Genomic DNA, 25665 nt, shown 5'->3' with positions numbered 1-25665 from the left:
ATACCCCCACAATACTCTGCAATGCTGTGCAATACTCTGCAATGCCCCCACAATACCCTGCAATGCTGTGCAATACTCTGCAATGCCCCCACAATACTCTGCAATGCTGTGCAATACTCTGCAATGCCCCCACAATACTCTGCAATGCTGTGCAATACTCTGCAATGCCCCCACAATACTCTGCAATGCTGTGCAATACTCTGCAATACCCCCACAATACTCTCCAATGCTGTGCAATACTCTGCAATGCCCCCACAATACTCTGCCATGCCCCCGCCATACTCTGCCATGCCCCCGCCATACTCTGCCATGCCCCCGCCATACTCCGCAATACCCCGCCATACTCCGCAATACTCCGCCATACCCCACCATACTCCGCCATACCCCGCCATACTCCGCCATACCCCGCCATACTCCGCCATACCCCGCCATACCCCGCCATACTCCGCCATACTCCGCCATACCCCGCCATACCCTGCCATACCCCGCCATACTCCGCAATACCCCGCCATACTCTGCAATACCCCACCATACCCTGCCATGCTGAGCCATGCTCAGCTGTACTCGCCCTCTGTATGTGGCCAGGCTGTGGAAGTCTCACACATGTGGTATCGCCGTACTCAGGAGGAGCAGGAGAATCTATTTTGGGGTGTCATTTTTGGTATGTACATGTTATGTGGTAGAAATATTGTATAAATGGACAACTTTGTGTTAAAAAAAAAAAAAAGCGTTTTAACCACTAGCCCTAGACCTCCTCTATAACTCAAAACATGTAACCAGTAAAAAATTTTAAAGCGTCGCCTATGGGGATTTTTGAGTAGCAAAGTTTGGCGCCATTCCACAAGCGCGTGCAATTTTGAAAGGTGACATGTTGGGTATCTATTTACTCGGCGTAACTTCATCTTTCACATTATGCAAAAATATTAGGCTAACTTTACTGTTTTGGTTTTTGTAAAGCACAAAACAGTTTTTTTCCCAAAAAAAAGTGTTTAAAAAATTGCTGCGCAAATACCGTGCGAGATAAAAAGTTGCAGCGACCGCCATTGTATTCTCTAGGGTCTTTGCTAAAAAAACATATATAATGTTTTGGGGTTCTATGTAATTTTCTAGCTAATAAATGATGATTTTTACATGTAGGAGAGAAATGTCAGAATTGGCCCGGGTGCTCCAGAACGCCTGAAGGTGCTCCCCTGCATGTTGGGCCTCTGTATGTGGCCACGCTGTGTAAAAGTCTCACACATGTGGTATCACCGTACTCGGGAGTAATAGCAAAATGTGTTTTGGGGTGTAATTTGTGCTATGCATATGCGGTGTGTGAGAAATAACCTGCTAATATGACAATTTTGTGGGAAAAAAAAAAAGTAAAAAAAAAACCTTGATTTTGCAAAGAATTGTGGGAAAAAATTACAACTTCAAAAAACTCACCATGCATCTTTCTAAATACCTTGGAATGTCTTCTTTCCAAAAAGGGGTCATTTGGGGGGTATTTGTACTTTTCTGGAATGTTAGGGTCTCAAAAAATTAGATAGGCCGTCAGTACTTCAGGTGTGATCAATTTTCAGATATTCGCACCATAGCTTTTGGACTCTATAACTTTCACAAAGACCAAATAATATCCACCGATTTGGGTTAATTTTACCAAAGATACGTAGCGGTATAAATTTTGGCCAAAATATATGAAGAAAAATTACTAATTTGCAAAATATTATAACAGAAATAAAGAAAAATGTATTTTTTTACAGATTTTTCGGTCTTTTTTCTTTTACGGCGCAAAAAATAAAGAACCCAGCGGTGATTAAATACCACCAAAAGAAAGCTCCATTTGTGTGAAAAAAAGGACAAAAATTTCATATAGATACAGTGTTGCATGACTGAGTAATTGTCATTCAAAATGTGAGAGCACCAAAAGCTGAAAATTGGTCTGGTTAGGAAGGGGGTTTAAGTGCCCAGTGGTCAAGTGGTTAATTTAGGTTTACGTGAACCCAATGTTTAATATTTGAAATTTCATGATATTTACCTATATAAACCCTACTGTAAAACAATGAGCTTACTTTATAGATCCTTGTAAACTTACTTTATGTATCTTTATAACATTGTATACTCAATAAACTTCTTTTGACAAGAAAAAAAAAAAAAAAAAAAAACAAATATCAGAAAGCAGCCGTTATTATCCTTTCAGTTAGTTATCCCTCTGTCTTAGAGTAACAATTTTTATACTTAAGCTAAAAAAAGACACATGTCCATTGAGTTCAACCTACTCATTCATAATAAAATAATACAGTAGGCTCATGGCAACCACTAAAGGTAATCTTAGCAAACTACAAATCAAAATCAGAGAAATGTAAAAGGTAATGCTTAGGTGAGATAATAATGTGGAAAAATGGAGCTGTAAGATATGAAGACATTTAAGATTCAGGGTGTGGTATGAAAATGCTAAATGCTTTGTGTTTTATTCTAGTGTCACCTTTTTTGTTGTTCTTTAATTCCTCTCTAATACGCCAGTCTAAATTGGAAACCAAATAATGTTTTTTTCTTAACATATCTTGCCACAAATGTTTCATAACTTTGTTTGTCTTTCAAAGGATGGGGTGGGGTGTAAAGCAGATGGTTTTTCCTAAACCTCTGTTTTTAATGCAAATTGTTAGACAGGATAGTTTGGTTGCTTGCAGACTGGCTGGGGAGTTGAGCTGGGAAATTTCTTTGGTTTTGTTTTGCATGCGTTCCCTTCCATGTGCTCCTTGCTGTGAAGGCCAGATATAGGTGGGGACAGTGGCCAGTTGATTCTTTCCTAAACGGTTATCTTGTTCGCGAAGAATACAGAATACACATTTAGGTTTATTAACCACTTAAATATTGGGCACTTATGCACCTTCCTGCCCAGACCAATTTTCAGCTTTCAGTGCTGTCGCACTTTGAATGACAATTGCGCGGTCATGTTACACTGTACCGAAACTAAATTTTTATCATTTTGTTTCCACAATAATAGCTTTCTTTTGGTGGTATTTGATCACCTTTGGGATTTTTATTTTCTGCTAAACAATTAAAAAAAAGACCAAAAATTTTGAAAAAAAATTTTTTTTTTGTTTCAGTTACAAAACTTTGTAAATAAGTAAGTTTTATTCTTCACTGATGGGCACTGATGGGGCTGCACTGACGGGCACTGATAGGGTGGCTCTGATGGGCACTGATAGGTGGCACTGATATGCGGCACGGATGGGGACTGATAGGTAGCACAGATGGGCATGGATGGGCACTGATAGGAGGCACTGATGTACTGTAATGTATGTTACTGATGGATGCCGATCGGTGCCAAACAATATTCAATGTTAGCATCCATTGTGGGCACTGATTTGCATCCATTGTGGGCACTGATTGGCATCTGTGGTGGTCTAGGGTGGCATACCTGGTGGTGACATCCCTGGAGGTCCTAGTGGCATCCCTGGTGGTCCAGTGTGGGCATCCTCGGGGGGCTGTGCTGATAATCGATCAGCACAGACCCCCCTGTGAGAGGAGCAGACGATCGGCTCTCCTCTACTCGCATCTGACAGACGCGAGTGAGGAAAAGCCGATCACCAGCTCTTCCTGACAAGTAATATCAGAAGAATAAGATTTTTTTAAAAAGATTTAACACATTTTTTTTTTAACTTCATTAAAAAGTCGAGCACCATAAAAGTAATTGACAGGTATACATTTATCACATCATAGGTGACACTTTGAAGGTAGACGGTAACATGATGTTATTATCCCGACATGTTTCACCTGTAAGGGCTTCCTCAGGGGTTTGATTGAAATTTCACCAATGTGGTCTCCCAAACGTGCTGAACCAGGGCCACTGAGGTGCCGCAAGGGACACAGGACAAGCTGTGCGGCCACAGAGGGCACACAGAGACCAAGAGAAAGAACTGCCAATATGAGATTAAACAAGGGTGCCAACAGAAGGACAAAAATGTCACAACCAGTCAGAAAAAACTTGATGGCGTGATAGAATGTAATGGTCACCCTCGAACTTCCTGAACTTCTTATATTATGATATACTTCTAGACCTAATTCAGGATATTATAACTTTTAATAGGATGTAAAACATAGATCCCCTTTAATTGATACCTTTGCAAATTAGGCAACCAAGGCATTTTTGCTCTGTACAAATGTTTGCTTCTTAAAGTTCTATTTAACAACATTTACAAGTACATTGTCAAAAGGTGGTTTATTTGATAAGCTCAGTCAGAGGGTTGGATTTGCTTAAAATAGAATATGATCAGAGTGTTTTTTTGGTCTCTTCATCAAAACATTTTTTTAAAGGTAGTCATCCATGTGTTTATTGACCGAAGATCCTGGGGAGAATAATCCTTCAAAACATTTTTGATAATGACAGTAGCATTTTTTTCTGCTTATTTCTGGAAGAAATCCTTTTTGTGTAGTTCAGCTGACTCATTCAAAGGCCTAAAAAGCTCACATGGAATGACATTTTTTTGTGTAATAATGTATTAATGACATCAGTAGGTTTGGCATAAAGATTAGCAATTACGGTATATACTCGAGTATAAGTCATTCCGAGTATAAGTCGAGGCCCTAATTTACCAAAAAAATGGGAAAAACGTATTGACCCGAGTATAAGACGAGGGTGAGAAATGCAGCAGCTACTGCAAGTGGAAAAAGAGGGTCAGCAATGCCCATCTGCAGCTGTATACCTCCCTGTGTCCTTTGCATGTATCATGTGTCCTGTGCATATGTGTCATGTGTTCTGTGTCCTGTGTATATGTGCATGTGTCATGTGTATATGTACCTGTGTCATGTACCTGTGTATATGTGCATGTGTATATGTACCTGTGTATGTGTATATGTACCTGTGTGCATGTGTCTGTGTGTGTGCATCCTACCTGTGTCCTGTGCATCCTCCGTGCGCTGCTCTGCACCGATCAGCGTGTAGTATTCAGCCATTCACTGTTCAAAAGCCGCGCCTCCTCCTCGTTCAAAAAACTCCATTTCCCAGCAGTCAGCGGTCAGCCTATCACGGACATTCTCTCATCCTCATACCACGGACGAGGATGAGAGAATGTCTGTGATAGGCTGTACACTGACTGCCTATCACAGACGAGGAGGCGCGGCTTTTGAACATTGAGAGCCGCTGCCGAGTCTATGCAGCACACGCTGGCCGCCGTCTGCCTGCATGACACACTGATCATGCAGACAGACAGCGGTGACTCGTGTATAAGTCGAAGGGGGCACTTTCAGCCCCAAAAAAGGGGCTGAAAAATTCGACTTATACACGAGTATATACAGTAGGTCACTGTCACAGTCAACGGAATATCAATCAAGGGTCAGTGGCTGGATTTTTTTTTAAAGTAGACTTGATGGTTCTGTGAATGTAACACAAAAAATGGGAAACCTAATTTCAGTTGTTATCAGGTGTCTGCATATCTGCTTCAACCCAAAATGTGTAGTTGGAAAAAACGTGTATTTAGAATTGACTTTTCAATGAAAAGGGAACCTATTACTATAACCCTGGAATACAGAGGCACCTATGGTACAGTCATGAAGTCCTATGAACGTCTGAATAAAATGATCTGATAAAAAAGGTAACATATTAAAACTATTGCAAAACATTCTTTGCTTTTCTGTGGTAAACAGATTTGTTCTCATCAGATATATCAGATGAGCAAAAACAAAATCCATTACTAAATGTTTATGGTAAGAATATTTCAAGTGCATTGCAAAGAATTATATTGCAAATTAAATATAGTTTTAATCACCGTCTTTTTAATGAGGAATCATGCTGCAAAATTTAAATATACTGATAGATTGCTAACCAAGCATGTCAACCTCTGCACCTGAACAGCCGTTTAGGAAAACATGAAGTTTAGATTAGGCAACTCATCTTCTGAAAATGAATATTTAGTTTAATGGGAATATTATGAAATCATTTGCTTCAGAAAAAAATAAAGTATGTTGTTATTGTGTGGGCTTTGTAACTGGATTAAAAGCTATGATACATATTTCAGAATGGACATCAATAACGCAAGTGCAGTTGTCTCAGCACAACTAATCCCCCCCCCCCCAGTCTGTGTTAATATAATTAATAAACTCACCTCTTATTGTTGAAACCATGGGACAAAATGCATATAAGTGTAAGACATACAGTACCTATCACCTGGTGTATATGATTGTGTATGATTCACTATATTGATCTGCTTATAATGCAATTATAACAAAGGTTTTACCGTCTAAGCTTGGAATAAGTATGAGATATTTTAGATAATGAACAGACCTTTTTTGCCCTTAGGACTCAGTTGTAAAGAAATTAAGCAGCTAGCACTATACTTTGGTGGAGTATATCAGCAAATTGTTATGAAAAATGTGCAGCGCTAAATTAAAACTTAAAGTGCATACAGAAATACAGTGATGTTTAACAATACATCTCCAGTGTGAAATATATGCTCATCAACATTCCACATATGATATGACATTCTCAAATAAAAGTGCATAAATATAACGGTACTGTGAAAACTCATTCCAAGTGAAAACAATGACCAAATTCCACAAAAAAATTATAAAGATTGGGCGCAGAAAAAACAGTCCTTTAGGTAAAGAAGAAATAATATTTCCAGTTATCCAATGTTCCACAGTCCTTCTATAGATTGAAGCATCACTCAGAAGAAAAAGAGTGTGAAGATAGCTTGGAAAGCCCTCTAAGGAGAATCACTCTACCACGTGCTATAAAGTGGAAGACCTACCAGATGGTCCTGACCCTGATTAAGGTGATCAAAACAGGGCCAGTGCATGTGTGGGAACCTCAATATACTCCACATCAGCAAGGCAGGTAATCCCAGCTTCAAATATGTCCTCAGTCAAAGCTCTAACCTGTGTTCATCAGGTAACATGCAGTACACCACATAGATCTGCATTCTCTCAGAGGTATGGTTCTGTCTCTGTGATCCAGATTTCTCTTTCCCAGCAGCTGTCACTCACTGAGTTTTTGTTGTCTGTTATGTTACCTCAATCTCTATAATGTATTGAATACTATTTTTTTCAATTTAAAAAATAATTTTAAAGTTTAACTTTTTGTAAAATAAAAATGAGTCTTTTATACAAAGTTTTATTGTTGGTAGCACCTTAAAAGTCACTTATTTAACTCAAATTGAACTTTAAAGGATTGCAGTGAGGGGCAGACAATATCACAGACTCAAGCAGCTTGGCAAGAATGGCACCCTACGTGCTTTATTGTTTTCATGCAGTCTATTTGAAAACCTTGCAGAATTTGTTTTTAATGCTGCCTGTAGCAAAGCATGGCAGATGTGTCATGGTGTGCTGTAGCATAGGTGCATTGCCACCTACTGTAGTTGCACACTGTGCTGCCATTCTAAATGGTAAAACCTTAATTTTACTGTGCATTACCACAATGCATAGACCTGAAGCCAGCTGTTGAAAACTGGCAAATATCAGGAATGTAAGACTACGAATTCAGAAAGCAATGAAAATGCCATCAAAAATAACTGTTCCATTGTAACTCTGGAGGCCGCAACATCAAATATAGCAAAGACAATGATTTGTAAAAAATGTTACCAAAATGGAAGCTTAAGTCACTACTGTAAGGTTAATGAACTATAGCAATGTAAAGAGAGTTTGGACAGATCTAATTTGACATTTTCACATCTCTCTTTGCCTTTTTTCATGCTCAAGCACCTTAGCTTTCATTTTACTTGAGGTACTGTGAGATATTACTATCAAATGCCAAAGGAAATAGGCAGGAATCTCATCAAAACTTAACCTTCTCTGCACACTTTGTGCAGAGCAGCAAAACAAAATTCTCCAACAGCAAAGTCAGTTTAAGAGCTTTTTTTCCTGCATTTATTCAGTGAAAAAAGTGCCAAAAAGTCTTCCCTCAAAGGGTACATTAGATAAAAGAGAGAATCTCCAAGATGCTGTCTGACACTTTAAAAATGTTCTCCATACCTTTGGACAATTTTTAAATAAGTCCACATACAGTATTAAGCAGCACTGGCCAACTGTCTCTCTCTAAGTAAAACATGATGGGGATTGGCTTCATATGCAGACACACCAGAGACAAGTTGCAACATGCAGTGTTCCAGACCACTCCTTGCACAATCCAAGACTGCTGTCACAGTACGTGGACTTCAAAACGCAGAGATTATTTCTGTCAGATTGCTACCAAAAGATACACTAGAGTTTAGGCTTCAATAAATAACTAAATACAATTATGGGATGGAAAATATTTCTTCAGCGATTGTAAGACTCAAGAAGAGCAGAATCAGCTGTGTCTAAGTTTAACTGAACAGAAATAGATGTATCGGTACCCCCGTAGGGGCTGCTGAGTGTTGTAGCCAGTCTGTCTCCCCGCCCAGCCAGGCACACAGTTCTCATTCACTCCCAGGTGGAAAACCAGTCCTTGAACTTTGTTTGTATTTTTATTGAGGGGAATAAACTTGGATGGGGATGGGATATTCAGGAGATGCCCAAACTGATTGCAGAAAAATATATGTGGGACCGACTATATACACCACCGGTATATACAACTCCAATCCCCAACTCCAGCACATCACCCGCTTGCAGACTATCCCTCCTCAACACCTCCACCATCACTTACTTGCACTTCCCGGACCAGCTAGCACTGATTTGTAGGCCTGACTCTGGCTCAGCCAGGCCTAAGGTGAATGCCTGTCAGGAAATCCCTTCCAGCAGACGTTCTGGCACTAGAAGAATGCCTGTGCATAGAAGAGCCGTCCGGCGCATGCGCACTAGCGCGAATAGCGGCACATGGGCACACGCGGGAGCGCGCGCCCCTTGTGACAGCACTTGGCGCTAACATGGGGCTATTTAAAGGAGACTGATGCCTTGCTTCCTTGCTGTCCGGTCTACAGCGTTTCCTGAAGACCCCTGCTGCCTTGTTACCCAATTTACCTGAATCCAGTACTTACTTGGCTTGTCCCTGACTTTTCTGTTTGCTGCCTGCCCCGAATCCGGCTTGGACTCTGACTATTCTTTTGGATTGCCCTTCTGTACCTGATCTGCTCGCCAATACCTTGACCCACCTTGTCTGCACCTCCCTGCTGTCTGCATCCTGCTACAGGACCACAGTGCACCAACCTGCTGTCTGCATCCTGCTATGGGACTACAGTACACCTCCCAGCTGTCTGCATCCTGCTATGGGACTACAGTGCACCTCCCTGCTGTCTGCATCCTGCTACAGGACTACAGTGCACCTCCCTGCTGTCTGCATCCTGCTACGGGACTACAGTGCACCTCCCTGCTGTCTGCATCCTGCTACAGACTACAGTGCACCTCCCTGCTGTCTGCATCCTGCTATAGGACTACAGTGCACCTCCCTGCTGTCTGAATCCTGCTACAGGACTACAGTGCACCTCCCTGCTGTCTGCAACCTGCTGCCGAACTACAAGTGCACCTCCTTGCTGATTACAGGATTCAGCCCTCTACTCCAGTGTTCCAGTCAGGCACTTGTGCCCCTTTGCACTCTCGAGCCCCTGTCAACACTAACAGGGGTTCCTGAGTCAGAGGTATACGAGAGGCCATTCTCTGCATTCCGAGCTCAACCTACCAGGTACGTGACAATGCCCTTTGCAGGCAGGGACCACTGGCCCCTTTAGTGTAGCAAAAATATGGTAGTACTTAGTGCTAGCTGTCCACGTGGCTACTGCTCCCAGTACCACCTCTTCAGGCCCTGCCAGCCCCCCTGGCTGCTGCTGCCTCTCTCCACTGCCCGTTCCACCACAGTCCACTCCACTGGCTCTGCAGCCATTCCAGACTGCTATCTCCCAGTCCTCTCCTGACTGTGTGTTACTCACTAGCCCTCTTGCCTTGTTTCTCCTCTGAGACTTTCCCGGCAGTCCCCTCTCCCACTGTTCTCTCATGCTCCTCCTGTGCCTCCTGTCCAGGACACCTCAATGTTTTCTTAGAGGGTCCCGGCTGCACCCAAGCCCAGGCCCAAGGTCAACCCACGCAGACTGGAGAGCTCCCTCAAAGGCCATGACAGCCTAGCCCTCCATCTCCAGCCTCCACCCAAACAACTCCTCCCCAGCTCGGCTGACCCTGGGTATTTAAGGTGGCCTACCCCCTGCCAATCCAAGTTGGGGAATGGTCATGGCTCCTCTGAATACCCCAGGCAGCTCCACCTTCCCTCGCCTCCTTCCTTTCAAGAACACACTAGAACATTCTGGAAAGAAGTGGGAGACCTTGGTGATGCTGCCTGTGAGTCACCCAGCTCTACTCTGAGTCAGTCCAAACCCAGATCAAAACACACCTAGGCTTGGCGGCCAGATAAGCCTGGAAATGTACCTACTCTCAGAAAAAAAACATGCACTATCCTTTTAGCACACTAGAGGATGCTACGCAGAGATCAGAATACTAAAGCATTTTCTACAGATTTAAAAATCCATGAATCTTTAAAGAATAGCATTGATGTAAATTATGGAGGACAACATACCTGTATGAAGATAGTGGAGATGGCATGCATCAGTCCACTCCCATGGAAAAGATGATAATAAAATTAGTGCATTTTCTTCTGTTTTTTTAATAATTTCAGCTCAAAGGTCATTTCAGTTTACAGCTATGGGCCTACTAATTGAGCATTAACATTGATTTTCTACTTAAAGTGGAAGTGGAAAAAATGTGTTTCTTATTTTCTATATATTTTAAAGGAAAAATAATTAAAATTAAAAAAAAAACTAAAGAAATTAAGCGTTACAAGAGATATGTGTGAAAGTGCTAATATTACTCTGCAATTTGCCCCATTTATCTTTACACCAACACATGTCTGTATTATGATGGGGTTGATTTACTGAAAGAGTAGAGCATGTTTTCACTTTTCAAAGTGAATTTTCATTTATCTTAGGGAATGAGATCAAAGTGAAGCTTTACTTTGATTGCATAATTGAACAGAACAACTTCACCTCATGTACAAAGCTAATGGAATTTTCTCTTTGCAAAGTGAATTTTCTTCTTTCAAAGTTAATGTTCACTTAGCTTGGTGAATGAGGTGAAGTTATGGTGAATTCAATCATCATATGTGATTGAAAATCCTTTTTTTTAAAGTTTCTTTGCACATGATTGGGTGTTCTGTGTTTCACCTAATTTACATTTGAAATGTTACTTTAACCTTCTCCATTATACTTAGCAATCTCCATTATCCACTATCCTAGTTAGAGTTCCCATCCCATTGTTCTCCTTTCCACTGATGCTGAATAGGTTTGGTGATTTCTTATGACCACAATTGCACATTTGAGTCTAAGCCCTAATATGCTCAATATGATCTGCGCCTTGTACATCCAATCATCAGCACACGTCTGGATTTAGGGTTTGCACCCATTTGTTTTATATAAAGGAATGTCCTCTTTGCCCCATCTTATTTGCTCTCTCTTTTGATTTTTTGCTTCTATACAGTAAGAAATAATATGAACAATTATGTGGTAATGATCTGAGGTTTAGAACATAATTAGTGCCCTACCCTGATGAAGGGTAAGTGAGCCAAATTTAACATCTATGTTTCCTATTAGCACACAGTCAATTGACCCTAGGATTGCTCCTATTTTTTTAGCTCAAACGTTGGACTCTCCTCAGAGTCCCACACAAAATCTTCCAACTACCCTGACCAACAGGGAACCACTGGTTTAGATGTAGTCAATCTTTCTTCGGTACCTTTAAGCAATGATCAAATTAAGGTGTTGCAATCTGGTTTAACTTTTTGTCCATCCGTTGATTTTGACAGGTTCCAATTTATTAAAGATATTCATCTTTTCGCTAGAAAGTTAATGTACAAAGTGATTTATGATCATTTCTCTTCTTCATCTAGTGCTGGTTCATTACTATCCAATGCGGTTCCAACATTGGCCCGAGATACAGGCCATTGAAGAACTAATGTCGCTCTGGGAGGAGGGAGACATTGATGATGACGATATGTCGGTATCTGGCGAGGCCAGCATTGTCATCCCTGCTGTCTTCTTCCCTTCCCCAACTTCCTTTAAACTGGTATCGGCCCATATCACAGTCACTTGTAGACAATTTTACATCTGAATATCACAAATTGATATTTTCAGCTTATCAACAAGGCATTATTGATTGCAATACTTGGAAGTTTCTCAATGTTAAGGAGCCAAAAACACCCATGTTCTACGCTCTACCTAAATTACATAAGTCACTAAACAACCCTCCCGGCCGGCCCATCGTGTCTGGATGCCAATGTCTTACAGAGAACGCCAGTGCTCTCGTAGACAAATACCTTGGTCCTCACGTTATATCGCTGTCTTCATATGTCAAGGATACTATCCATCTCCTTTGCATTCTTGAAGGCAAACATTTACCTCATGGTGTTTGGCTAGTTGCTCTTGATGTCAAAAGTTTATACAATACCATTCCACACAAAAAAGCATTGAAGTTGTTGGTAAACAGCTTCAAGAGAGGGGCCCAGAGTTTGATTCATATGGCCGTTATGTTTTGGAACTATTGCAGGTCATCTTGACACAAAACTTTTTTATGTTTGGCCCTTCCCACTTCCTCCAGGTGCAGGGGGTGGCTATGGGGACCAAATGTGCCCCCTCATATGCCAACCTGTACCTGGGGGGTGGGAAAGGGAACTTTTTGCCAGTCCCGGTTTGTCTAATCTGTTACAAAAAGTTGTCTCTTGGCACAGATATATAGATGACGTGCTTTTCTTTTGGTCTGGCACTCAAGATGAACTTTCTCAGTTCTTTAATCTTTTGGCCATTAACAAATATAATTTAAGATTTACTATGGAATGCAGCCAATCAAAAATCACTTTTCTGGACCTGGAAATCAGCATAGACCATGACCGTGACGGAACCCTTCATTCTGCCCTATACCGGAAACCCTCTTCTGGCAACACCATTCTTCATGCCAGCAGTGCACATCCCAAGCCTCTGTTGGATAGCATTCCCTTCAGCCAATATCTCAGAATTAAATGAAACTGCACCCGAGAGGCAGATTTCCTAAAAGCATCTCGTGACCTTTACTCTAGGTTGAAAAATAGAGGATACAGTCATTCCCTCCTAAAAAAAAGCCTACAATAAAGTAAAAAAATTGGACAGAAAAGATCTTATTTTTTCAAATAAAGCTATCAATACTTCACAACCTGTTTGCTTAATTACTCAATTCTCCAGACAGCATGCCCAAGTTAGGGGTGCCCTGAATAGATTCTGGCCTGCAGACTCTGTTATCAATAAATAGATCAAGCCATATCCAGATATAACATATCGACGATCCCCCTCCTTAAGGGATCGCCTGATAACTAGTCACCATTCCCCTATAAAGTTGCAGTCACATATTGCTGTTGGTACTTTTCAGTGTGGAAAATGTGATGTCTGTGCCTTTATTTCTGATTCTAGGGAAGTCCTTCTCCCCAATGGACTGACTCATGTTATCAGACATAGAGTAACCTGTAAAACAGTGGGAGTCATTTATTTAGCCACTTGTCGATGTGGTTGTTACTACGTCTGCAAGACCAAATGACCCTTTTGCAAACGCATTCGAGATCATATAAAACCTATATACAAATGAACTATAACCACTGCCATTAATAGACACGCTGGAGTATAACAAAACTTTGATCCCTATGCTGTCATTTTCGCTGCCCTGGAACATGTACCTTTACATGCCAGGGGTGGTGGAATTGTTAGCAAATTGCTTCAACTTGAGACTAAGTGGATTCGTACCCTGGATGCAACCAGATTCCCAGGGTTAAACGAGTATATAAGCTTTAAGTCTTTTTTATAACTTATATTCTTCCCTCCCTATTTTGATTCTTCACCCAGAACTCAGTGCCATGGATCCATAATCTCGGTTCTTCAATTTAACTCAATTACCAATTAGTACTTGATTTAATTATAATAAAAAATTCAATTTGTTTTTCTTGACACTGCTATACTGTATTGACTATTCTTGGACAATTCATATATGTATTTGAAACTTTTTTGTTGTCATTCCTCTATGTGTTTTATTTGTCAGGATGAATGCGTGTCATGGTTTGGGTGCAGGAATCGGTTGAGGACCTGACCCCCTTGCTTCTTCTAAGGTGTGTAGGTAGCGGGGGGTTTCTATTGGCCTCTACTGTGCCCTGCCATTGATTCCCCCTTGCTGGGGTCCTTCTCATGCCCTTCTGCTGTGCCCGCTGTTTCTCATGTGAGTGTGGGGCGCTCTGGTCCCCTCAGTGGGATCTCAGTTTCATGTGCTGCTGTTGGCTGTATGGACACCCAAGGGTGGCACTATGATCCAAGTGTCAGCCTGCCTATAGCTCTTGCCCATGCAGCGATCCTTCTATCCACCCAGATCACCTATCTCATACCATCAGCCTTCCTTGGTTGCGGCTAAGCTGTCACGTCGACCGCACATCAACGGACAGCTCCTCCCACCAAGCCCATCCACGTCACATTGAGCCTCCAGTCAGGTGACGCGGAAAGGCATCCCACACGGCACTATGGACATTGTATGTCTATGGAGCCGATGGCGGGCGCATGCACAAGAGTCCTCTCTGTCCGCTCACAGATCAGTGACGTCAGATGCCAATCGTGTGTGGGGGGCATATAAAGCCAGCCTCTCTAGCTCCCATCCTGCTGGACTTCAGGGGCGCTTTTGTCTGCTGCTATTTACTCCACGGTAGGTCCTTACTTATTCATGGTCTCTATCGCTCCTCTGTCTTTTAGATATACATTTTTATACCTCATTATTTCTTCCTATCCTTTAAGTGTTTCTTCTTTGCTAAACTAAGCTGTTACTTACCTGGTAACAGAAATCACCATCCTTCTAAATCGGGTGACCAGTATACCCATAATGGGAAGAATGGTATATAGGCTGTTTTGGTGAGTTTTTTCATCTGCGCACCTATAATACTTCCTGTACAAGCACCTACTTTCCTAAAATTGCTCTGGTGTTTACACACCAACACCTTTTTATTCTTCCCCTCTTTTTCAGTAACATCAAATCTAGGACAGCTTTTATTTAACGGATTCTTTCATCAATCACACCACAGTTATATATAACCTTATAGCATCTTTGGCGCCCCTGCTTTGATATTGTTTTTATTAATACACATCGCAAGTACATTGAGGCTATGTTAGCCCTTTCTTTTGTTTGGGACAATTATCCCTACAATGGGTCTCTTTCTATACAATATATTGATAATACTCTTTTTCCCTGATTGCTAGGTCCTTGTTAGCCCCCTGCAGCCACGTATAGTTGCGGTGCAGGGCTGTTGATCTCTTTGGGGTGCCCTCCTTGCCCCAGCACCCGTCGGGAACCAGGGGGTATGTATATCAGGGGGATATGTTGGGGATGCCGGTCATGGGGGGTCTTTTTAACCATGTCATGCATTCAATTATCAAACAAACACAAATACAAACGATTGTTTTGTACCGTTAAGAGAATATACTATTTTATGGTTTTTCTTTTTCTTCTTATTTAGAGTCTACATTCCTGCACAGGTTTAATCATTTTTCTCTGAGGAAGCCAATGCCTTGGCGAAACATGTAGGAATTGATTACCTGTTACCTATACTGGCCTCACAACACACTTGACTGGTCCTTACTGCATATCTCTCTGTGCTGTTTCTGTTCACGCACCTATGTATATAAATGTAATTCATGTGTATGTTTTTTAACATGTTTATAAATAAAATAATTTTTTATCTATTTTTTGTAAAAACTACATTTTTCTGGCATCGTTATAATCCCCTTACCCTATCCCTACCTATTATTTCTTAACAAATTTGGGATGAGGTGCCTTACTTATTGAGGATTTTCCAGCCATATTCCATTTTACCCTGATGATATCTTCTTCCTTTTTAAAACAACCATAAATACACCTATCCATCATCTGACAGGAATTATATGTTTTTTGGCAAATCTCTAATTTAAAAATACATTTACCTAAATCAAAGAGCCTCAATTTATCTCTCCCTCTTGCAGAAACAGTATCTATAAGACCTCACCTCCCTTTCTTTTGGCAACAACACAAACGGAAGAAGCTAGGCATTAATCTAACTCCCTTTACCTCTGACCTATACAAAATTAGCTCCCCTTTAATATGGAAAAGGGCCTAAAATGATATTATTCCTGGGCTGGAAAAATACATTTACTTAAATCGGTTGTAAACCGTGGCAGTAAAAAAACAACTTCCCCCTGTAAGACAATTGCATAATTGTATAATGTGTTAGTATGCATCGCATGATAGCACATTGTGAAATTCTTACCTTAGAACTAAGCCCTCCTGCGGCACGCTGTCACCGCTAACAGGGCTTCTATTTTCTGTCTTCCTTCCAGATTGCATGCGTGTGGGAGCCCTCGGCTCCGTCACAGAGCTCTGAAGGATCCGGCACAGTATGCTGGACCTTCAGAGCACATGTGTCGGTGATGTCACTGACTGCATCAAGTGTGAATATCTCCTAATTGGTGCACGTTTAGGAGATATTAATTTTACCTACAGATAAGCCTTATTATAGGCTTACCTGTAGGTAAAAAATACAAAGCTCTTTAAGATGAGCATACTTCCCAGAGCCCTGTTCTTCTACAAGATGATCCCAGCTGGGTACCACCTCCACATTTCTTAATTTAATACAAAAACTTACTTGCCATTTTTTGGAGCTAATACAATACAGAGAACCACCCACACCATTTATTTATTTTATTTATTCCAGGTACTTTTATAGCACCATCAATTTACGCAGCGCTTTACATATATATTGTACATATACATCAGTCCCTGCCCTCAAGGAGCTTACAATCTAAGATCCCTAACTCATATTCATACATACACATACTAGGGCCAGTTTAGACAAGATCCAATTAACCTACCATCATGTCTTTGGAGTGTGGGAGGAAACCGGAGTACCTAGAGGAAACCCACGCAGGCACAGGGAGAACATGCAAAATCCAGACAGGTAGTGTTGTGGTCAGGATTCAAACCAGCAGTGACGCTATTGCTGCTAGGTGAAAGTGCTAAGCACTACACCACTGTGCTACGCCATATTTTATTGCTTAAAGAAAAATGGTACCTTGCCCTCCCAGTATTTAAGAAATACTATACAGTTGTTACTTTAACCTCCCTAGCGGTAATCCCGAGTGTGGCTCGGGGTGAATTTTCACTACTAAAAGCGGTAACACCGAGCCACACTCTGGATTGCATCGCAGGATCCAGGCAAAGTTACTTACCTTGTCCCCAGGGTCCTGCGATGTCCTCCCGCTGTGTGTGCGAGCTGTGTCCTCGATCCATCACTGTGCTGGGCTCTGTTCCCTGCGGGCGTCGCAATGCATGGGGAAGGAGTCTGGTGCCAAATTCAAAAAGTCAAAAAAACATAACACATACAGTACACAGATTACATTACTGTATCAAATCATTTCATCTCCATTTTGTCCCTTATGCTTTGTCCAGTGCCCTGCCTGCAGTTTTATATTATATATATATATATATATATATATATATATATATATATATATATATATATATACACACTCTGTTCTTTCTGCCTGTAAACTTGAGAATGTCCATAGCAACCAAAAATTGTCCTTTAACATCAAAAATGGTTTTAGACCAGCTAGAAAACAGCAGTAATAAATTAGAATCACTTGCAGAATTGAGCAATAGTGATTCGTGGGGAAATTCGTCATCAAACACTGAAAGTAATGACAGCTACGATTCTGCAACTGAGCAAATTTCAGTGTTTTTGATTTGATTACATTATTAAATAAGTTTTATTATTATTATATTGTTATTTGTTATAATTATTTATAGTTATGTATTATATTGTAATTTATGATTTCATGTTTCAAACTTTATCATACCTGGGATGTCTACTAGACTCTTGTTTGGACAGATTTAGACGAGTTATTCCTAAGAATTACAGTCCTCTAATATATAAAATGCCAAATTTCCATGCAAAACATTGTACCACTTTCAGCATCAAAAATCTAACATAATCTTACCGCCAGGGAGGTTAACAAGAGTCTTACAGATTTAGTAAAGTCAAATAAGCTGTTCAGTTTGCAAGGAAATTTTCACATCGCAAGGGAATTTTCCATTGGCATAGTGGTGAAGCTATGCTGACTTCTATCATCACCCCTTCAATTTCCTGCCAGTGGGACTCCTTTTATAGTCACAAATTGATCTAATTTTCTCCTCCAGTGCATTAACTGGACATAGATTCCCCCCTGGCCTGAAGAACAGCCAATTCCTATACTGGTCATCTTCCCTCCTAAACTAGCTGTTCTCTGGGTCCTCACTCGAATCCCTGGCCTACCTGAGGGAAAATTTTAGGGCTAACTTGCTGATTAGTTACTTTGTCTTCTTCAACCCATATGAAAAATGATGGACTTTAACGCTTAACAACCGGCCCATAGCCAAATGACAGCTACAGGGCGGTTGTTTAACTCTGGGAGGACGTCCAGGGACGTCCTCCCAGAATTCTGCTCTCGCGCGCCCCCTAGGGCGCGCACTCGAGAGCATCCGTGACCGCCGGGTCCAGAGGACCCGGCGCATCACAGATCCCGGTAAATGGCCGCTGATCGCGGCCATTTACCATGTGATCGCTCCGTCAAATGACGGAGCGATCACATGTAAACAAACCGGCGTCATCTGATGACGCCGGTTCCTCTCCTCCCCTCCTGTGTACCGATCGGTACACTGTGAGCGGAGAGGGGGATGGATGGATGGCTGCAGCGTTGTGGGCTGCATGTGTAGTGCCCACAGCGCTGCACAGAGACATCCAGCCATCCATCCATCCATGCTCAGCCATCCCCACTACTCTGCATGCCCTGCAATGCCCTCTGCAATGCCCCACAATACCCCTGCAATACTCTGCCATACCCTGCAATACCCCTGCAATACTCTGCCATACCCTGCAATACCCCTTAATACTCTGCCATACCCTGCAATACCCCTGCAATACTCTGCCATACCCTGCAATACCCCTGCAATACTCTGCCATACCCTGCAATACCCCTGCAATACTCTGCCATACCCTGCAATACCCCGCAATACTCTGCCATACCCTGCAATACCCCGCCATACTCCGCAATACCCCGCCATACTCCGCAATACCCCGCCATACTCCGCAATACCCCGCCATACTCTGCAATACCCCGCCATACTCCGCAATACTCTGCCATACCCAGGAATGCCCGCCATACTCTGCCATACCCTGGAATACCCCGCAATACTCTGCCATACCCTGGAATACCCCGCAATACTCTGCCATACCCTGGAATACCCCGCAATACTCTGCCATACCCTGGAATACCCCGCAATACTCTGCCATACCCTGGAATACCCCGCAATACTCTGCCATACCCTGGAATACCCCGCAATACTCTGCCATACCCCGCAATACCCCGCAATACTCTGCCATACCCCGCAATACCCTGAAATACCCCGCAATACACTGCCATACCCTGCAATACCCCGCAATATCCCGCAATACTCTGCCATACCCCGCGATACCCAGCCATACTCAGTGATACCCAGCCATACTCTGCAATACTCAGTGATACCCAGCCATACTCTGCAAAACTCAGTGATACCCAGCCATACTCTGCAATACTCAGTGATACCCAGCCATACTCTGCAATACTCAGTGATACCCAGCCATACTCTGCCATACTCTGCCATACCCAGCCATACTCTGCAATACTCAGTAATACCCAGCCATACTCTGCCATACCCAGCCATACTCTGCAATACTCAGTGATACCCAGCCATACTCTGCAATACTCAGTGATACCCAGCCATACTCTGCCATACTCTGCCATACCCAGCCATGCTCTGCAATACCCCGCAAAAATCTGCAATACTCTGCCATAACCTGCAATACTCTGCAATACCCCACAATACCCAGCCATACTCTGCAATACTCGGTGATACCCAGTCATACTCTGCCATACCCAGTCATACTCGGCGATACCCAGTCATACTCGGAGATACTCTGCAATACCCAGCCATGCTCAGCCATACTCCGCCATGCTCAGCCATACCCAGCCTCTGTATGTGGCCAGGCTGTGGAAGTCTCACACATGTGGTATCGCCGTACTCAGGAGGAGTAGGAGAATCTATTTTGGGGTGTCATTTTTGGTATGTACATGCTATGTGTTATAAATATTGTATAAATGGACAACTTTGTGTTAAAAAAAAAAAAGCGTTTTAACCACTTCCGGCCTTCCGTCATACGACGTCCTTGACTTTGTGCGGGGATATCTGAATGATGGGTGCAGCTACAGGCATCATTCAGATATCATCTTTTTCAGCCGGTGATTACCTACACCATAAGAACGATCATAGCGGCTGTTACACTGTTTGATCGTTCTTACGGGAGGCGAGAGGGGACGTCCCCCCCTCCCGCCACCCTCCGGTGCTTCTACCGACTCACCGCTACGATCGAAGCCAGGATCTTTTTTTTTTTTTTTTTTTTAATTTCAGGCACAGCCTAGAGGTGAGATTTGGGGTCTTATTGACCCCATATCTCACTGTAAAGAGGACCTGTCATGCCATATTCCTATTACAAGGGATGTTTACATTCCTTGTAATAGGAAAAAAAGTGATCAAAAAATTTTTTGGGGGAAAAAAGTTTCAAACTAAAATAAATAAAGTAAAATGAACAATAAAAAAAAATAAAAAATGTTTTAAAGCGCCCCCGTCCGTGTGCTCGCATGCAGAAGCGAACGCATACCTAAGTCCCGCCCACATATGAAAACGGTGTTCAAACCACACATGTGAGGTATCGCTGCGATCAGTAGAGCGAGAGCAATAATTTTGGCCCTAGACCTCCTCTGTAACTTAAAATTTGTAACCAGTAAAAAATTTTAAAGCGTCGCCTATGGGGATTTTTAAGTGGCGAAGTGTGGCGCCATTCCACAAGCGTGTGCAATTTTGAAAGGTGACACGTTAGGTATCTATTTACTCGGCATAACTTCATCTTTCATATTATGCAAAAACATTGGGCTAACCTTACTGTTTTGTTTTTTTTTAAAGCAAAAAACATTTTTTTTTCCAAAAAAAAGCGTTCGAAAAATTGCTGCGCAAATATCGTGCGAGATAAAAAGTGACCGCTATTGTATTCTCTAGGGTCTTTGCTAAAAAAACATATATAATGTTTCGGGGGTTCTATGTAATTTTCTAGCAAATAAATGATGATTTTTACATGTAGGAGAGAAATGTCAGAATTGGCATGGGTGCTCCAGAATGCCTGAAGGTGCTCCCCTGCATGTTGGGCCTCTGTATGTGGCCACGCTGTGTAAAAGTCTCACACATGTGGTATCGCCATACTCAGGAGTAATAGCAGAATGTGTTTTGGGGTGTAATTTGTGGTATGCATATGCTGTGTGTGAGAAATAACCTGCTAATATGACAATTTTGTGAAAAAAAAAAAAAAGAAAAAAAAAAACTTGATTTTGCAAAGAATTGTGGGAAAAAATGACAACTTCAAAAAACTCACCATGCATCTTTCTAAATACCTTGGAATGTCTTCTTTCCAAAAAGGGGTAATTTGGGGGGTATTTGTACTTTTCTGGCATGTTAGGGTCTCAAGAAATGAGATAGGCCGTCAGTACTTCAGGTGTGATCAATTTTCAGATATTGGCACCATAGCTTGTGGACGCTATAACTTTCACAAAGACCAAATAATATACACTAATTTGGGTTATTTTTACCAAAGATATGTAGCGGTATAAATTTTGGCCAAAATATATGAAGAAAAATTACTAATTTTCAAAATTTTATAACAGAAACGAAGAAAAATTAATTTTTTTACAGATTTTTCGGTCTTTTTTCTTTTATAGCGCAAAAAATAAAGAACCCAGCGGTGATTAAATACCACCAAAAGAAAGCTCTATTTGTGTGAAAAAAAGGACAAAAAATTAATATAGATACAGTGTTGCTTGACTTAGTAATTTTCATTCAAAATATGAGAGCACCAAAAGCTGAAAATTGGTCTGGTTATTAAGGGGGTTTAAGTGCCCAGTGGTCAAGTGGTTAATCTGACATAACTCTTTTGTTGCCCACAGGCCCCAAACACATCTAATCACAATTATCTTATGCCATAATAAAGTTGAATATGCCCACTTTTTTGCAATTATATTTCCATATGAGAAAAGGAGTTTTGCATAACTCTAACTGGGGATAAAAATCTTAAACTTCTTCAACTGTGCCACAACTCCTTTACAAAACTACTAAACTTTAAACTTTCGGCTCTCTGGTATTTTAAACCCTTTTGCCTTTCTACAATTTACCCCTCCTAAACATAAAATTGCTGGAGAGAATGTGGTGAGGAAGGGACTATAACACATATGTGGTGGTCATGTCATATTATTCAGTCCCACTGGAGACAGATCTTATTATTATTCAGATCCCACTGGACACAGCTCTAATAAACAAAATCAATGGCCCTGCTTCTACACTCAATCCCTGGCCATACCTCTTGCATTGTACAACACTTCCTAGCAGTACATAAAGAAAAAAACTGAAAAAAAGCAGAAAACACACTCTACGTTCACTATTAAATGCTGCACTATAAGACAACATTGGAATCTAAAGCACCTTCACTCAGAACTTGGTGTAATCACATGGACCGGGTCAAATATATGGAAGAACTAACATGTGACTCATAACTTTTGGTCAGACATCTGGTCATTGGTTTGAGTTCTGATCTTCCATAGATAATCTCCTATTTGTCTCAGATTCTTGAACATTCTTATTATTCTAATTTTAGGAACACTATGCCAATTCATAAGCTGACATGGGTTGTTTATTGTGTCTCATCTTTGCATTTCCACCCCCACCCCCTCAAACCTACCCACACTAACCTTCCCCCTTTTTTACTCCCTACCCCTCTACAACTGTGTTTCATTTGTCCCCAACCTTTGATTGTTGTTGAAAAAGCTCCAACTGTATAATTTCTAATATACAGAGATTTTCCAATAATAAACATTTTTATGTGTTTACATCCAAAATACCTCCAATAAAAATTGTAATAAAAAATGACTTTGCAAAGTAAAAATTCACCTTGAGTATGAAAATTCAGTGTGGTAAATCATGGACTTTTTATGTAGTTTTGGGTATGCGCTTGCTATGGATGTTTACACTTTACCCACTTCCCTGCCGCCATATAGCAAAATGACGGCCGGAAAGTGGTTGTATCATCCTGGCCTATCTCTGACGTAGGCTCTTTAACATGTGATCAGCTGTGTCCAATCACAGCTGATCACAATGTAAACAGGAAAAGCTGTTTATCGGCCTATCAGTGCCACCTATTAGTGCTCATCAGTGCTGCATATCAATGCTGCTTATAAGTGCCTCATCATCAGTGCCCATCAGTGCCACCTCATCAGTGCCAATCAGTAATGCTTCATCAGTGTCTGTCAGTGCAGCCTCATCAGTGCCCATGAGTGAAGGAGAAAACATAATTATTTACAAAGTTTTGTAACAGAAACAAAGAAAACGTTTTTTATTTTCAAAAGTTTTATTTGAAAAATATTTTAATTTCTGGTTTTAGGGTTTCCTTAGCAACTCATGTATAAAACAATCACAGATCAACTGAATTTCGTTTAATGGTCATCATGGTATCAGTGCCGGGTAACAGCTATGCTTGCTGATCATAGCTGAATTTGCTGCTAAGAGCATTTATGACTGACAGCAGGTATCAGTAGTTACATGTGTGGATATGGGTGGAGGAGTTTAAGCAATAAACATGTTGCAATTATAAGGAGGCCTTACACATCCTGATTAAAAAAAGATGTGACTGATTCAAGCTTTACTTGTGAGAATTGGGAAATTCAGCGAACACTGTCAGTTGTTATTATTTCATGCAGAGTTTTTAAGATATATTATAAATTGTCTACTTTTCCTAGCACCAGTTATGGGACCATAGGCGACAAGCAGACCATCAAACATGCACATAAGATAATAAAAAATTAACAAGACACCAGCATTGGATGAAATTAGGCACCTGCCTGGTTTATTGGTTTTAAAACAAATATTTAAGTATATAATAAAATGTATTTCATCAATTAAATTCATCAACAAATACTGATAAATTAAACAACTCTCAGCACAGCTACTGAGACTCGAGCTGACTCAACCTTCAGTTTAACATTTCCTTACATATTCCCTTTAGCTAAATTAATCTAACGGGATCCACCACATAAACTGGCCAAGACAGGGGGGGTTGGATAGGGAGGAGAGCTCCTTGCGACGTCTTCCTCTCTGGCCACTGGCCAAGAACCCTGTCAGCTGGCCCCTTATATACAGAACCAGCTTCCAGAATGTTCGAAAGAACATAAGACTTTAACCACTAGGCGTCCACGCTATAGCCGAAAGACGGCTACAGCGCGGACTCCAATTGCCGGGAGGGCGTCCCTGGACGTCCTCCTGTTCACTTCCGCAATGCACGCTCCCGGGAGCGCGCATCGGGGAAATTCTGCTCTGGCCATGTCCCTTGGACACAGCCAGTCACAGATCACTGTAAACGGCCAATCACAGCGGCCGTTTACAGCGTGATCCGAGCTTCCAATGAGAGATGATCTCAAATGTAAACATATGAGATCATCTCTCATTGACGGCTTTCTCTCCTCACACAGAGACCGTGTGTGAGGAGAGAGAGCGATCTGTGAAAACTGTGAGTGCCGAGCTTTTAGTGAAACACCCTACAGTGCCCATACAGTGCCCATACAGTGCCACATCAGTGCCACAGTGCTCATTACTGCTTCCATCTGTCATCAGTGCCATCTGTCAGTGCCATCTGTCGTCAGTGCCATCTGTCAGTGTCACCTGCCACATCAGTGCCACCTGTCAGTGTCACCTGCCACATCAGTGCCACCTGTCAGTGTCACCTGCCACATCAGTGCCACCTGTCAGTGTCATCTGCCACATCAGTGTCACCTGCCAGTGTCACCTGCCACATCAGTGTCACCTGTCACATCAGTGTCACCTGTCAGTGTCACCTGCCACATCAGTGCCACCTGTCAGTGTCACCTGCCACGTATCAGTGCCACGTATCAGTGCCACGTATCAGTGCCATCTGTCAGTGCCATCTGTCATCAGTGCCACCTGTCTGTCACCTGCCACATCAGTGTCATCAGTGTCACCAGTGTCACCTACCACATCAGTGTCACGTATCAGTGCCATCTATCACCAGTGCAATCTGCCAGTGTCACATGTCATCAGTGCCACATATCTGCCATTTTTCATCACTATGTCACAAAGAGCATATTCAGCCGAGGAGGCATATAATATTCTTGCGGCCGACGAGAGCAACGGGGAGCTCTCCGCTTCAGATTCCTATTCAGATTCTGAGTCTGACGTGAACTACGAGCCTGTCCTCAGCAGTGGTACACTGACAGCCTTAGAGGAGGATGAGAGTCCGCCCGCCAGACGAAGACGTACTGGTGAGGATGCAGTGCCATCCACCAGCATCGCAATGCCATCCACTATCACCACAATGCCATCCACTATCACCGCAGTGCCATCCACCAGCACCGCAGTGCCTCGACAAAGGCCATATACCAGTGGGGTGTCACCTCAGGCCCAAAGGGTTAAGTCCCATGCCAGCCTTCCCTACTCCCTTGAGAACCCCTTATGGCTGCCACCTAATTCAGGAGAAGCTATCATTCCCCCTTTTACTGCCCAGCCAGGAGTCCAGGTGGACAC

Source organism: Aquarana catesbeiana, linkage group LG05, assembly GCF_042186555.1.
Source record: "Aquarana catesbeiana isolate 2022-GZ linkage group LG05, ASM4218655v1, whole genome shotgun sequence".
In the NCBI taxonomy this organism is placed as follows: domain Eukaryota; kingdom Metazoa; phylum Chordata; class Amphibia; order Anura; family Ranidae; genus Aquarana; species Aquarana catesbeiana.
Note: the sequence above shows the minus strand (reverse complement) of the source record.